Raw genomic sequence first — 16153 nt, forward strand, 5'->3', positions numbered from 1 at the left:
TACTACCATCTATCTACTGTTTATGTTGATGCAGCACAGTAAGATGTTAGGATTCGTTGCTGCCAGGACATGAGGAACCCTAAAATGACCTCTAAACCTTTTCCCGAGTCCTACTATCAAATGAGGCAGTGAACAACCTGTACCAAAATGGTGCTGGTATGTGCAGGGGCAGAACTTTGCATTTTGTTACTATGTGGTTCCTGTTGTCCCATTCCACCAACTTGTTTAGGTCCCTCGGGATGGCAGCTGTGCCCTCATGCATAATGACTGCACAGGAGTATACACACACATAAACCCACAGTTTGGAGTCATCCACAAACTTGGTTAGGATGTGGTTTGTTTCCTCCCCCTCCAGATCGTTGGAAAGGGTATTAAACAGGAGAGGACCCACGATAGACTCATGAGGAACCCTACTTATAAATGGCCTCTAAGGAGAGTACAATCATTCTTTTACTGAAGATCCGAATTACCTTTTGTTCTTGTCTCTTCACAGACCATGGAAAATCCTACTGGTTGCAAGGTTCATATAGTGAGTGCTGCAATTATATAACAAATTTTGTATAAGATGAATTCTGGCAAATGTGAACTTTTTGTTTTTTTAATAGCCTCTGAGATTTTAGGTACGCAGGGTGTATATTCTCACTGTTTCAAAATATTTCCTCAGGTAAGAAGAAGATAAAATAATTCCCAAATCAATCAGGAGCTGGCTGCCTGTCTTTCTTGTGAATTTGGTATCCTCAATTCACAGTTGATGGGAAAGCAGAGTTCAGTAATGAAGCTATCATGAATTCTTTCATATTTTAATTTTTTTTTTTTCACTTGCTGCCAAAAATGAATACATTTATGCCAAACTGCTCTTGCCAAAATGCTGAACACATGTATATCTACTCCTACACTTCCCACATTGACAGCTGAGGTACCATCTTGTTACAAGTTTTTAGTGACCATCTTTATAATAATTGATTTATTAAAATCTTTATCTCATATTTATTGCGTTTGCAGAATAACATACTGAATTATTTGAGGTAAGTTTTATCATAAATAATTAGTAAATTAATAGTCAAATGTAGCAACTGATGGCCAGATTTGATGGTGGATATGGAAGGAACATAAGAATGTCTTAGAAAAGTTGGTGACGAACTCTGCTGATAAAATTATTCACAAAGTTAAGAGTGGTAGCATCTGCAGTGAATTGCATTTATATATACAGTGTACTTATCACCAAAGAAATAAGGGAAGAACACTAGTGAATCAATATAAATGTGTGATGCACCCACACTGAGGAAACTACAATTAGCTTTTGGGTCTCAGTTTCATAAAAGTAGAACTAAAGGAGTTAAAGAGATGAGTAACAAAGTTACTGCTGAAAGGAATAAAGCAGATTCCACTCTAGAAATAATTAAGCAACTGACTTTTTAACCAGATTAGATGATTTTTCAGCAAGAGATGAGAGATTTGCTTTAAAGTCCATGAAATTATTAGTGGCATGAAAAAAAAATAATGGTGAATATTTGCAGTTTCTCATAAGATGAAAAAAAATAATCGTAGGTTCAAAGAAGGCAGAACAGTATTTGAATAAAACAACACTAAGAGCAAACAAATTGTCTTGGGATGTCTTTGAGCTGCTCATCGCTAAGAGAAAAATCAAGAACATATATAAATAGTTTCTTACACTTTTTCTGCTACATCTTAATACATTTGACTACTGAATGAGAGGATAGCAAATGAAATGGACCTCTGATACGACTGTTCTCATGATAGTCTTGACGGTCCATCATACTTTTACACTGTTGCTGTTCTTCATTATTGAATTGCATGGACTACTTTAGTCATTGCCAAAATTTGATATGCCTCAGTCAGGGAACCTGATAAGCTGCAAAAATGCTAGCTCTGAGTTTCACTTGTATAGCAAATCTTTGTATTTCCTTATGGCCTTTGTATTTTTGTGGAACAGATTTCATTCTCTTCCTGAGTATACATTAAGCTAGGTTCTGTAAAAATCAGGACTGCTCAGTGGTGGGGAAAAGATGCTGTTACGGGATTTGATGAAATTTAACAAGGGCAAGTGTAGAGTCTTGCATCTGGGGAAGAACAACCTCATGTACCAGTACAGGTTGGGGGGTGACCTGCTGGAAAGTAGCGAAGGGGAAAGGGACCTGGGGGTCCTGGTGGATAGGAGGATGACCATGAGCCAGCAATGTGCTCTTGTGGCCAAGAAGGCAAATGGCATCTTAGGGTGCATTAGAAAGGGAGTGGTTAGTAGGTCAAGAGAGGTTCTCCTCCCCCTCTACTCAGCCTTGGTGAGGCCGCATCTGGAATATTGCGTCCAGTTCTGGGCCCCTCTGTTCAAGAAGGACAGGGAATTGCTTGAAGGAGTCCAGCGCAGAGCCACAAAGATGATTAAGGGAGTGGAACATCTCCCTTATGAGGAGAGGCTGAGGGAGCTGGGTCTCTTTAGCTTGGAGAAGAGGAGACTGAGGGGTGACCTCATCAATGTTTATAAATATGTAAAGGGTGGGTGTCAGGATGATGGAGCTAGGCTTTTTTCAGTGATATCCAGTGATAGGACAAGGGGCAGTGGGTGTAAACTGGAGCATAGGAAGTTCCACGTTAACATCAGGAAGAACTTCTTTACTGTAAGAGTGACAGAGCACTGGAACAGGTTGCCCAGGGGGGTTGTGGAGTCTCCTACACTGGAGATATTCAAGGCCCGCCTGGACAAGTTCCTGTGTGATGTACTGTAGGTTACCCTGCTCTTGCAGGGGGGTTGGACTAGATGATCTTTTGAGGTCCCTTCCAACCCTTGGGATTCTGTGATTCTGTGATTCTGTGATTTAAGATGTGCTAGGATTAAAATTAATGCCACAGACATAGATGCTTTGTGTTGGATATCTGGGGGTTGCTTTTTGAAGGGGCTTGTGTTTGATTTTGGAGGGGAGGGAGAGAGTTGGTTTTTTTGTTTGTATGGGGGTTTTGTGTTTCAGTTTGGGTTTGGGTTTTGTTTTTTTGTTTGTTTGCTGTTTCCTAAGGACAAATTAAATATGCATCTGTAATTCTGTTAGATGTTTAGACTTTGTCCTTCCTAGGTGTACATATTTTGCTAAGTTGTTTGGAACCATTACAAAAATTCATCCTCGCTCTTAAAATCTGCCAACTAATAACACTAAGCACTAACCTTTTAGTAAGGCAAGGGTAGCTTGTACTGAATAATTAAATTATTACTATTAAGATGTTACACTTTAATAAGAATCTGTTGTAAGCTGGAGTCTGTGTCATCCTGTTCTGCTCTTGAAGACCAGAGCTCCACATTCCAAAGTAAAACATGATGTTTTTTCTTTGCAGATATTTGCTAGAGTGTTGCAAAAGGACAGCTGTTTTCTGTGCCCTTGATGATATTGATGAGATCTGATTTTTTTCAGTTGATTTCTATAAGTTTAATTAATAGGGATCTAGGAAAGAAATATATAATGATATACAATATTGTAATGCGTGAGCCACGAAAGTGCTAATGAGAAACTTTTAATTTCCTGTTTGTTACTGCATGCTATGGGTCAAGACCACCCAAAACTCCTCTGGGTGCTAAATGTACTTTGGATACCAGTGCATACAGAAACACAGTACTTCATCTACATTATGCTTAAAAGGATATGCTGACTCTTTACTTACAAAGTCAGTTGGCTAAAAAATTCTAAAGAAAGCTGTTCTAATTCTGTATATATGCTGTGAATGAGGTATGCAATTACTGCCAGGTGAGGGGAAAGGCCAACAATGGAAGCTGAAAGGAACATTAACTTGTGTCCCTGTTAATGGGTGATATGTATTCTCTGTCGTATGACGGGCAATCTGTGCTTCTCCACAGTGTTCATACCTCCTTCCTAATCGATACTGCACCTGAACTGAACCCCACAGTGAACAAGCCTCTGAAGTAAAGATCTGTAATATGCAGAGTAATTTATAAAATAGAACATTTGTTCTATTTGTTCTATTTGTTCTATTCTATAGAATTCCAATATTTTGTGAGGTTTTGATTCTATATTAAAAAAAGTAAAATGTAACAGGAGTTCATTATAACATTGAATTAAATGTATCAAGTGTTGTCTTTAGTTATTTCTTGCATGTGTGCATGTGCGCTTGAGAACCTGTTAAAATTGCATTTATCATTGTGTTAACGTTTTACTGAACTCAAATGGAAGTTTTTAATCTGGTCCAAATGAAATTATGATATTTTTCCTAGAAAATATTTTTAACTTAACAAAACTGTTGCTAATAGGAAACTGTTCCATCCATTTCTTTTTCTTAAAGAGCACCACTTCTTTCCACATGGCCATTAATCGAACCACACTTTAGCACCTCTGTTTATTATTGGCCTGACCAAGAGGATATAGTCCAAGCAGTCAAGCAGCAGTAAACTTGCAGCAATATTAATATGCTCTAGCTCCATCTAGCTTTACTTTCAGGGTAACTCATATCAGACAAAAGTTCTTTGAAAATGGAGTGGCAGTTGCTCGTTCTGAACTGATCATAGAACAATATCAGAAGTAAACCTTGAGGTCACAATTAAACTTGAGAAGGAAGGTGAAACTTTCCTGCGCTCTTGTGCAGGTTCAGCTTGGGTTTTTGTTACAGGTTTTTGTCTGCTTTTCAGTAGGAGAGGAAAATGAAAAATGTAGATTCACATCTTACATTACTGGTATTTCATTTCTAACTATTACATTTCTTATAAGCATTCTGATAGTAATACAAAGGCTCAAGCACTATTGTTCTGAAATTCAGATATAAGTAACTAAATGTCATTTTACTTTATCATGCATTTTATAATCCCAAGGAAAAATGTCCCAGGGAAAAAAAAAAAGTCCCAAGGAAAAAAGATTACTTCTGTAATCAGTATAACTGACTTTCGTGAGGCTAGTCATGGGAGTATGCTAATAGTTACCAAGAAAAAATATTTTTTAAAGTGAAAATATTATGTCATTCCTAAATGGCTGAGAACAATGTCAGAAAGGCAAGGAAGCAACCCAACTGAGATCACACAGGATTAAGATTTGCCATACTATACATTGTCCCCAGCATCCCAGCCTCCTCCTGTTCAGTGGAGCACCTTATTGCCATTTTGTTGATAGAGTGGAAGTTGGGACACTGCTCAAACAATGACTCTATTAAAGAGAAATAGTGAACTTTTTGTTGGGAGGAGGAGCTAGAGTGATCGACAAGGAACCTGAGCAGTTTATAACTCCTGATACTGGTATTGTCAGATAAAGGCCTTTTAATATCAGATCATAGTCTGGTTTTATTCTCATTTTCTTCTTAGATTAGTACCCTAACATTCTAACTTTACAAACGACAGTTTGTCAGCAATCAAATATGAGACCTTAGAGAATTCTGTAGGTAACTGTGATCCTTCCCCCTGTATGTTTGTGCTTTTTAGATCAGTCATCCTTAACACTGTTAACAGTAGTCTATTTCCTAGATAGAAATTTGCTCTCTTACTCCCATAGGAAATAGAGAATCTCAGGTGCAGGCCAGTCATTTGTCTGCTGCACTTAATACAATAGAGCCTGCAGAGCCTTTGTAAGAATCCAAGTCGCCGAGACTACTCTTCCCTTTCATAACTTCTCCTTTTTCATTATATTTGGAGATTCTGAATTGACCTTTGCTTTTGCTTGAATTTCATTTTACATGAAGACTAAAACTGACTTCAGTGGAATTCAGACCCTGTCAAAGTGTGCTGATGAATGATGCTTGGCAAGTTGATTTTCTCTTCTCAGGATGTTCTGAAAAAGAAGCACAAACACTGAAATAAGTATTTCTGAATCCTTCCACTAACTTGACAGTGGGAGCACTGAGCATGTTATTGTGTTTACAATTACATTTTAGGAATCTTTAAAGCCCTCAATGTCTTGTTGGAAAGATGTAGCTTTAACTTTGAAATGCTGTCATTCTGGAATTTCACAGGAAATAAAAGTCAGTAATAACACTAACATATCCCACAGAGCTATGTTATAAATATTTTTTCAGTCTCTGCTCTGAGACTGAGAAATCTCTGTATTTATTTCAATTTAACATATTTATAATATAAAATACACTTACTGACTTACCTGTAAGTTATTCTCAGAAATAAGCTAAAAATATACCATTATAAATGTATTCCTTTATGCCATCAAAATACAAATACAGTTTATACCAAAACTATAAGTAACAAGTCTAGGGGTGTGTGATATTTTTCTTAAGGCTCTGAATTCCAGTCATGTTAATAAAGTACGCTTCTAAGACAAACATACTAAGACTCAGTATAATAGCAATAAAATGTTCTCTGACCAAGGAAAGAAACAAAACCACACACACATACACATATATAGGTATGTATTTTTAATTTATGTTCCCAGTGTTGTAACTGATTCTGTCTCCTGTCCCTTCTTCCAGGGGTTTTCCCTTAACTTCTGAAAATTAACAGTTGACAATGCATTAATTTCTGTGTGCATAAGCGTTGCTTCATGGCAGAATTCATAATGTGTTGTAAAAAGATTTCAGTTAGTTAATTCAAAAGCAAAACAAGCTGTGAACTGACATAAAGCACACTTTCTTCAGTCAAGCGATCAAATTTGCAGGATTTAGAGATTTATGTTTAAATAATACATATTTCAATCTATAGTTTTGTTTTTAAAGAAAATCCAACATCTAAATTATAGATGAAAAAAATGAAAAAAAAAAAAAACAAACTAAAAAAGATAATGCTGATGCCTAATAGATTTCTACTACATTCAAACCTAGTTCAGTCAGGACATACATCAAAGTAATTCACATCAGATGCTGGCTCAGTATTGCTAAACTGTTTCTCTAAAGAAAGAAAACTCATATTGAAACTCTAATGCAAATTAATCTGGAAAAAAAAAATGATGGCAGTCTTTGGTTTCTGTACCTTCATATCCCAGATGTGTACCTCACTATGATCTAGGAAAAAAGATAAATTTGTAGCTACTTTTTTCCCTTCTAGTGATGACATTCACATTTTTTTTTTTAATTGGTGTCTCTTTCTTATGATTATGCCTATACAATCACATCTTTCACATAAGTGGACTACTACACTTCTGCCTCCTGAACACCAGCTGTGCTTCACTGGTAGTTATTGTTGTAAGTCTAAAGCAGAACAGCTCGAAAACGGTTCAGCTGACAAAACTCTGCTGTGCTGAAGCAGTAGGCCACCATCTGCATTTCTCTCCTGAACTTGTTTTTAACTAATACATTGTATAACTGAACAATTCTACCCTCCACTTGGGGAGCTTATTCTCTTTTCCTTCATCATTTCCAAACAGCTCAGTTTTTTCCTTGTTATTATCTCCACAAGGCTGCAAATTCTACAGAGCTGCAGGTGACTTTTAACAGAAGTGAGGAATGGATACAATGGATAATTTAAAGCAAGACAGACCTCAACAGAAAGGAAAAGTTGCCTGCAGAGTGAATGTATCCGAATTCTAATGATGCTTGTCCTGCTCTGTTTTGAAAGATGTAGTTATTCTCATGTACTTAATCTAATTTACTATTTCTGAACTCACTGCCAGATTTCCAGAGCACCAAAATTATAATCTTAACATCTGCCCTTTTCTTCCTTTATATCGGTGCAGATAGGATTAAAGTTTTTATCTGTACGGATCTTTGTTTTTTCTCTGCCTCTAACAGCTTGGTAAGCAGTTTCACATCATGTTTCAAATTTGCATTTGATGCCAAGTCGCTTTCTACAGATTATCTCAGCTGGAATGCCAGAGGGCTGGGGAGGAGGGGAAGGGCTTAGCAGTTATGTCCTGCAAAGGAAATCATCTGTTATTCAAAAGCAGTATGTGGTGTTCAGTTTTCAGAATTGCATACAGAACTGTGCTTTTTCTCTTACCCTCTGACCTTGAAAATACCAAAGGAAATGGAAAGCTGAGAAGTTAGCATATAGCAAAGAGTACTGCTCAAGTACAAAGATTTTAAATGTAACTGTGATTTCAGGATGGGCTTATTTTGGATCTAGGTTTTTTATTTTTAAGTGTAAACTCTCTTCAAGTAGTCACAATCCTTGAGTTGGCTCAAGTCTGAAAAATACAGAAATGTAAATACTGGTATTCCACAAAATGTCATGAGCAATGTTTATGAGTTGGACTTTTACCACCATAAACTTTCATATAATACAAAATGTCACTCCCTAAAAAGAGACCTGTTCAAAATCCTTACATCTATTATAAATTGAGAGGTTAAGGAAGGGTTTGTATCTTACATTGTTTTTCAGATATGGCTAGAAAGCAGCTCTTTTTCTGGCCATGCTAAATAAGTTTCCAGATAAAGAGAGTTTAACCTCCAGTGGTGTTATTCGAATGGAGGATAGTAACAGTACTCTGGGAAACAGGCCTGTGGTAATTTTGACACTGATCAGTCCGGTGCATGGTGACTGCCTTGTTCTGCTCCACAACATATTTTATCCAGGAAGATCAAATATGACTTTAATTGTGCATCCACTGTCTTCCAGATACTTCTGGATATGCTGTAGAAAGCTGTGAAATAAAGGAGTAGTTAAGGCACTGACACCTTTTTGCTGGTACAGCAAACATGGAATGGGTTTTAGAGGTACCACTTGGGTCAGGGTTGGTTTTAAAATCTGCCCCAAGGCAGGAAATTTGAATTAATGGGCTAATATCTTTCTCATCATTAAAGATTAAAACAATGCTTTGAACTCTGAGAGAAAAAAAGTTGCCACAGTGCCCCTTGAAATCTTTCTCCTGTAAAAGGTCCAGACTGGTGGATTTGTTCCAGTGTACTGATGCTTCTTCCCTGCCAATGTGAATAGGTTTCTGTAAGAGAAAGAAGGGAAAGAAGAATAATTTGGAAGGGAGTGCATATTAATGTGTACTTAGGTTATAATGTGCATAAAACATGGGTAGGGAAGAACCTAAAACTGGGAGTCACAAAATATTCCTTGATGATGCTTTTTTGCTTGCATTGTTATGCCAGGTGTAAATGCTAAATTCAGAACCAACTGGCTGAAGAAAGTGTAGTAGAAGAACTGTAATAATGTTTTGAGGAAGATTTGTGCTCTAGAGAAGATGTGTGGTTGAAATTAATACATATTTAAATATTTAAAGGTTAAATGCAGGATAGCCACATTAGATAAAGAAACATGTTTCACTGTGGCCTCTGTGGATTTGTACATGTAGCCCCACTCTTTTAGATATTGAACTGCTTGTTTTACATGAGACTAACAGGACTACAGATAAATGTGGGTAATCAACCATCTATGTAGATAGGTGAAGGCATTGAAGCTTCATCTGTAAATTGTATTTGGTATCATTATCTTTTCTAGCTACTTTCTTGAGAAAAAAAAAAAAAAGAATCAGCACTGCACTGTGAATTCAGAATTTGGGAATAATTGCAATTTGAGGGAAAGTTTTCCTTGTTCATATGTTGCCCTGGTTTCTGCTGGGGTAGAGTTAATTTTACATTCTTTGGTTCTCCTCCCCATCCCACCTGGGGTGGGGAGAAAGGCAAAGGTGGAGTGAGTGAATGGCTTCATGGTATCTAATTGCCATCTGGGTTTCAACCATGACAAATGTGAAGCTGGTATTTTCAAGTAGATGGAGGTACTTTGGCTTTCAGAGAGCAATTCAGTTGCTTGCTCTTACATATCTAGTTCGATTTGCTGTATCTTAGGAGTCTGAGTCAATTTACCTTTTACAGAAACAGTGGGAGATTTGTAGCTATCTAGTGAGGCAGTTGGAGAGCAATGGGGATACTCATGAGTGTCAAAAATGTCTCTGGATAGCAATGTTCTGGCACCTGTACCCCACTTTCAGGTCCAGAGAGAGCCAAAGGACTGTTAGGTTAAAGATCATAGACTAAAACTTACTTGGGAGGTCTATAAGGAGTAATAAATTGTCTCAATAGTAGTGCTCAAAAAGATAGGAAATAGACAACATCATGCAAAAATATTGTGAGGTTTTTGCCTCTTCATGCAGGCTGTACAAAAATATAAATTTTTAGGCCGCACATTAACACACACTCTCCAATAATAAGAAACAAAACCCATGCCATAAATGTGGAAAGAAACAAACTCCCAGGCTGCATCAGTATCTCAGACTGCAAGTTCAGCATCAGTTGTTTATAAAAGGGAATGTTGGTTTTAAATGCAATTACATTTGATTATTCTGGTGGTTAGCTACACACGTTTTCCTGTGACTTCCATAGGACTTGTCCCCTTAATGGGATTACCTTGTTCATTTAATTCATGATCCTACATTTTGCATTGCATAGCTATCTGGGGCAGAGGACTTAAAGGTTTTTTGAAAAGCCTGAGGATGAAGACTGTGGGAAGTCAGGTTAAACCTCTTGAGATAAAATGCCTACCTTAGCAATATAAGGAAACCAACATCTGTGAGAAAGTTTAAAGCGTAAAATGTATAACATGTATGACTTTTATCAATGCAAATGAATGGTGTCTCAACAGGTATTAAAATTCTCCTGTGACTATCAGATCAAGGCATTGGTGTCCACATCCTTTTCTACTCGAATTAACATCAAATCATTCTTACTAAAAGTGATTCTGTCATTTATTTTTAAGAGCTTCATGCAAATGTGTTTTCTAGAAAACAACAACTTTCTCAAATATTTTAAAGAAGTGTTGGTTTTGCATCACTGAGCAAATTGGAATATTCAAGCTTTGTAACAAATCAGAAATAAAGTAAACATTCTTCTCAGGAAGCTGTACGGCTCTGTCTTAGTGCTGTAGACTTGGTAGTTAACCATAAAGAGAAAAAACTGAATATGAGACATAATCCTCTATATTACAGAAGAAAATGTAACTTATGAAAGTGATCAAACCAGAGATGTTTAATTTCTAACAAAAAATGTCAAAAAAGTATAACCTTTGAGGAAAAGTATGGAATTTCAGAAGAAGCTTCATAGTTCATGACAACATAACGGTGTAGCCAGAAATGACAGCAAGAGGGAACTCTGAATTCTGTTTATTTTATCACCAGTTTTAATCATAACTCATACAAAAAGCCTGTTCATTCATTCTGATAATGTTTGGGCATCTACTTATGCCAACGTTACCACTGAAGTTAAATTGATAAACATGACTTGTATCAGAATGCAGTGTTTAAAACTGAAAAAAATGCTATTAAAAGTAAGTAAACTAATTTGAAATTAAAATAAATCCTATGCAAAGGTTTTATTCACACTATTCACCTCCAAGAACATCTTAGTGAACAAATCTGTAACTACAGTATACATTACAAAAGGAAATCGAGCCATACTTATCTCTGCAAATATGTACTCTCATAGATATTCATACAGATCAGCACATAATACAAAGCACATCAGCAATTTTGAAAACTGGGTAGGTTTGGGACTCAGCAAACAGTCAACAGCTATAACAGTACCTGACAATGCTGAGCATTTGTGCATTACATTAAAAAAAAAAGTTTATAAAACTGATAATTATTGAACTTAACAAAGATACGACAAAGTACATGATGGCAGATTCAAGTGTATAAAGGTGTTCTGAAGGTCTTAATTTCCCTTTTTAATCAGCTTTAGCTTGATAAATAATCATTACAGTGACACAGCCATAAAAATTTTAATTAAAAAAAAAAGGCCAAGTTTTCACTTAAATGCACACATTCTCTCCTGCCTCCAGCAGAACAGTGGACATCAAGTTGTATTTCTGACTTGCCCATTTATACTTACTCCCTTTCAATTACTTTTCTTATGGAATACACATTGCTTATGCTATTCAAATCTAGAATCATTCAATAGTTAGGGTTGGAAAGGACCGTAAGGTCATTTAGTTCCAACCCCCCTGCCATGGCAGACACCTCACACTAAGCTGTGTCACCCAAAGCTCTGTTCAACCTGGCCTTGAACGCTGCCAGGGATGGAGCATTCACAACTTCCTTGGGCAACCCATTCAAGTGCCTCACCACCCTTACAAGAAAGAACTTCCTCCTTATATCCAATCTAAACTTCCCCTGTTTAATTTTGAACCGTTACCCCTTGTCCTATCACGACAATCCCTAATTGTCCTGGGTTTGCCAGCAGCCGTTTTGCTCCTTCTTAGTAACTGGTGCAAGCTCTGTGTTTTGACGTCCAGCCTGGGCAGAGAGCTGATAACACCGATTGGTTTTAATTGTTGCTAAGTAATGTTTATTCTGGCCAAGGACTTTGTGAGTCTCATGCTCTGCCGGGAACGAGGGGAGGCCAGGAAGAAGCAGACACAGGACACCTGACCCGAACTAGCCAAAGAGGTATTCCCTACCACAGCATGTCATGCCCAGGGAGGTAACTGGGAGTTACCCAGAAGGGCACGGCCTCTCTTTGGGGGGGTCGAACTCGTTCGGTGGTGGTATCTTATTCTCTTGTTATTTTCTCTTATCAATATTATCATTGGTGGCAGCAGCAGTGATTTGTGTTATACCTTAGTTACTGGGCTGTTCTTATCTCAACCCGTGGGAGTTACATTCTCTTGATTCTCCTCCCCATCCCTCTGGGAGTGGGGAGGGTCGGAGGTGGGGGGGGGGGGGTGTGTGGACGACCTGTGTGGATCGATTTAAACCACCACACTAATGCAGCTTCCCTCCCCAGCATCCTTATGGGGCCCCTTCAGGTACTGGAAGGCTGCTATGAGGTCTCCACGCAATCTTCTCTTCTCCAGGCTGAACAGCCCTAACTTTGTCAGCCTGTCTTCATACGGGAGGTGCTCCAGTCCCCTGATCATCCTCATGGCCCTCCTCTGGACTTGTTCCAACACTTCCATGTCCTTTTTATGTTGAAGACACCAGAACTGCACACAATACTCCAGGTGAGGTCTCACAAGAGCAGAGTAGAGGGGCAGGATCACCTCCTTTGACCTGCTGGTCACATAAGGTACATAAGTAAGTGCAAAGAAGATCCTGAAGTGAAAGGAGCAAAAGGAGAGGCAACACTAGGATAACAGAAGCTGAGGTTACTTGAGAACTCTACAAAACCCGAAACTCAGTGAAAGGAAAGGAAGCAATTGAAAAGAAGACTCATTTCAATTGCCATGACTAAGGTGGAAACTCTACAGCTTGCCACAGATGCTTGTTGAACAGTAGAGCTCCATAGAATCATAGAATAGTTAGGGTTGGAAAGGAACTCAAGATCATTTGGTTCCAACCCCCCTGCCATGGGCAGGGACATCTCACAATAAACCATACCACACAAGGATTAGTCCAACCTGGCCTTGAACACTGCCAAAGATGGCGCATTCACAATCTCCCAGGACAACCCATTCCAATGCCTCACCACTCTAACACTAAAGAATTTCTTCCTTATATCCAATCTAAACTTCCCCTGTTTAAGTTTCAACCCATTACCCCTTGTCCTGTCACTACAGTCCCTGATGAAGAGTCCCTCCCCAGCATCCCTGTAGGCCCTTTTCAGGTACTGGAAGGCTGCTATGAGGTCCCCACACAGCCTTCTCTTCTCCAGGCTGAACAGCCCCAACTTTCTCAGCCTGTCTTCATACAGGAGGTGCTCCAGTCCCCTGATCATCCTCATGGCCCTCCTCTGGGCTTGTTCCAAGAGTTCCATGTCCTTTTTATGTTGAGGACACCAGAACAGTACACAATATTCCAGGTGAGGTCTCACAAGAGCAGAGTAGAGGGGCAGGATCACCTCCTTTGACCTGCTGGTCACGCTCCTTTTGATGCAGCCCAGGATACGGTTGGCTTTCTGGGCTGCGAGCACACACTGCCAGCTCATGTTCATTTTCTCATCGATCAGCACATCCAAGTCCTTCTCCACAGAGCTGCTCTGAATCTCTTCTCCGCTCAACCTGTCGATGTGCCTGGGATTGCTCTGACACAGGTGTAGGACCTTGCACTTGTCATGGTTAAACTTCATGAGGTTGGCATCAGCCCACCTCACAAATGTGTCAAGGTCCCTTTGGAATGCATTCCCTCCCTTCCGTGTATCAACCGAACCACACAGCTTGGTGTCATCGGCAAACTTGCTGACGGCGCACTCAATCCCACTGTCCAAGTCACCGACAAAGATGTTGAACAAGACCAGTCCCAACACCGATCCCTGAGGGACACCACTCGCTGGTCTCCAACCGGACATTGAGTCACTGACCAGAACTCCTTGCAGTGCAGCCATCCAGCTAGTTCTTTATCCACCGAGTGGTCCATCCATCAAATTGATGTCTCTCCAATTTAGAGACAAGGATGTCGTGTGGGACAGTGTTGAATGCTTTGCACAAGTCCAGGTAGACAACATCAACTGCTTTACTCCTGTGCATCAGTTCTGTAGCCCCATCACAGAAGGCCACCAAATTGGTCAGGCAGGATTTCCCCTTAGTGAAGCCCTGTTGGCTGTCACCAAGCACCTTGTTGTTTTTCATGTGCCTTAGCATGCCTTCCAGGAGAATTTGCTCCAAGACTTTGGCAGGCACAGAGGTGAGACTGACTGGCCTGTCGTCCCCTAGGTCATCCATTTTCCCCTTCTTGAAAATGGGGGTTATATTTCCCTTTTTAAAGTCATCAGGAGCTTCATCTGACTGCCACGATTTTTCAAATATTTACCTTTCATTTCAGTAAGTAACCAAAGACTTTTTGTATCTCACTAAGAAACAATCTCTGCTGATCTTACTTATATGTATGGAGGTCGATGTGTATAAATGTACGCATATATAATGAAACAATATGCTCTGTACAGTTTATATTGTAGCCTAAAGACTCAGAGTGTTTGTTAAAAAAGCAGAAGAAAAATAAAGGATACCTTATGTAGGCTAATGGTCTCATTGGGAATCAGTCATCAGTGAGACAATCTGTAGCTGTCTGGATGGTTACCACAGTTTGTGTTGCATAATTTGGGTGACAGGCCCTGAACTTTTGCCAAAACTTTGTAATCCAGCAGGCTCATGGTCCTATATGCCCTCTGCAGGGTATGCATGACTGATTTCTATTTTCTTGCACTGTGTACAAACACCTGCTGTCTTATCCACATACCGAAAGGAGTCCTACGTGACCATTCCTGCATCTGCAGAAACAATTTCTACTGGTTATTCAGAATTCACTGCATATAGTTTAACAAATTTGGCACTAGGAACTGACTTTTTCTAACGCAGTTATAACTTAAATTTCATAGACCTTGCGTTAATGTAGTCCATGTAGTTTTAGATGTATGGAGAGAACTGTTAGAATGAACAGAAATCTTGCAATGTTATCAATAGTAAAGTAAGAGCCAGTACTTAATACAATTAAAATTATTGTGAAGTGAATAAAGAGGATCCTTCTGGGACTCAATCCATATCATCCCTATATTGGTGATTGTAATTCTGACAGGTTTTAAGAGATGTGTCTTACCTCTTGACTTCTCTAATATTACTGTACTTTGAAGCTCTCTAGAAATCAGTCATACATTATTTAACACAGATTAATATTTTAAATATTACTCAAAGTAGCTGCATAATGTGGTGATAGTAACAGATGCTGTTATTCTTGTACAGTCAGGAGAAAAAAAACATGCAAGTATGTAAAGATATTGCAAATTTAAACTTCTTGAAATATCTTTATTTTTTAGTGAGGGTCTTTCTCCATGGCCTTAAGAGATACTTGAACACAGGTTTAATTGAGATGTTGGAATGTCATTTGCATACCAATAGAATGCAAACTGTATGAATTGCTTTGCTGCAAATGTTTTAAGATTCCCTGACAAGTGAAGTCAATTCTATTATCATATTAATAAGTAGGTGATAAGGTTGGAAACAGAGAAGAGGTTTTATTCAGATCTCTGTTAGTTTTATAAGAAACAAATTGTCAAATCACATAGAAATATGATGGTGCTTTTTATATATGTAGGAAATACTTTGAATGTTGCCAAGTTTGCATAGTACATATCCTGTTATTTGCAAGCTAGGTATTACGGATTCTTTTGCATCTAAAAGTTGTTTTGTTGTAGGAATATTTAAGAAAATTAATGATTGTAGGACAAAATGCAACAGTTTTTAGTATTATAAAAAAAAAAAAAAACAACCATAAGTAAGGAGGAATTTTTTTGTAATCAAGTCAGTTCCCTGCAACAGCAAGCATCATTGCATGTTTCATATTGAAACAGTAATCGTGTTTTTCCTTCTTGCTTTTACTGAAAATGTTTCCCAGAACCT

This window comes from Lathamus discolor, chromosome 4 (genome assembly GCF_037157495.1).
Source record: "Lathamus discolor isolate bLatDis1 chromosome 4, bLatDis1.hap1, whole genome shotgun sequence".
NCBI classification, from domain to species: Eukaryota; Metazoa; Chordata; class Aves; order Psittaciformes; family Psittacidae; genus Lathamus; species Lathamus discolor.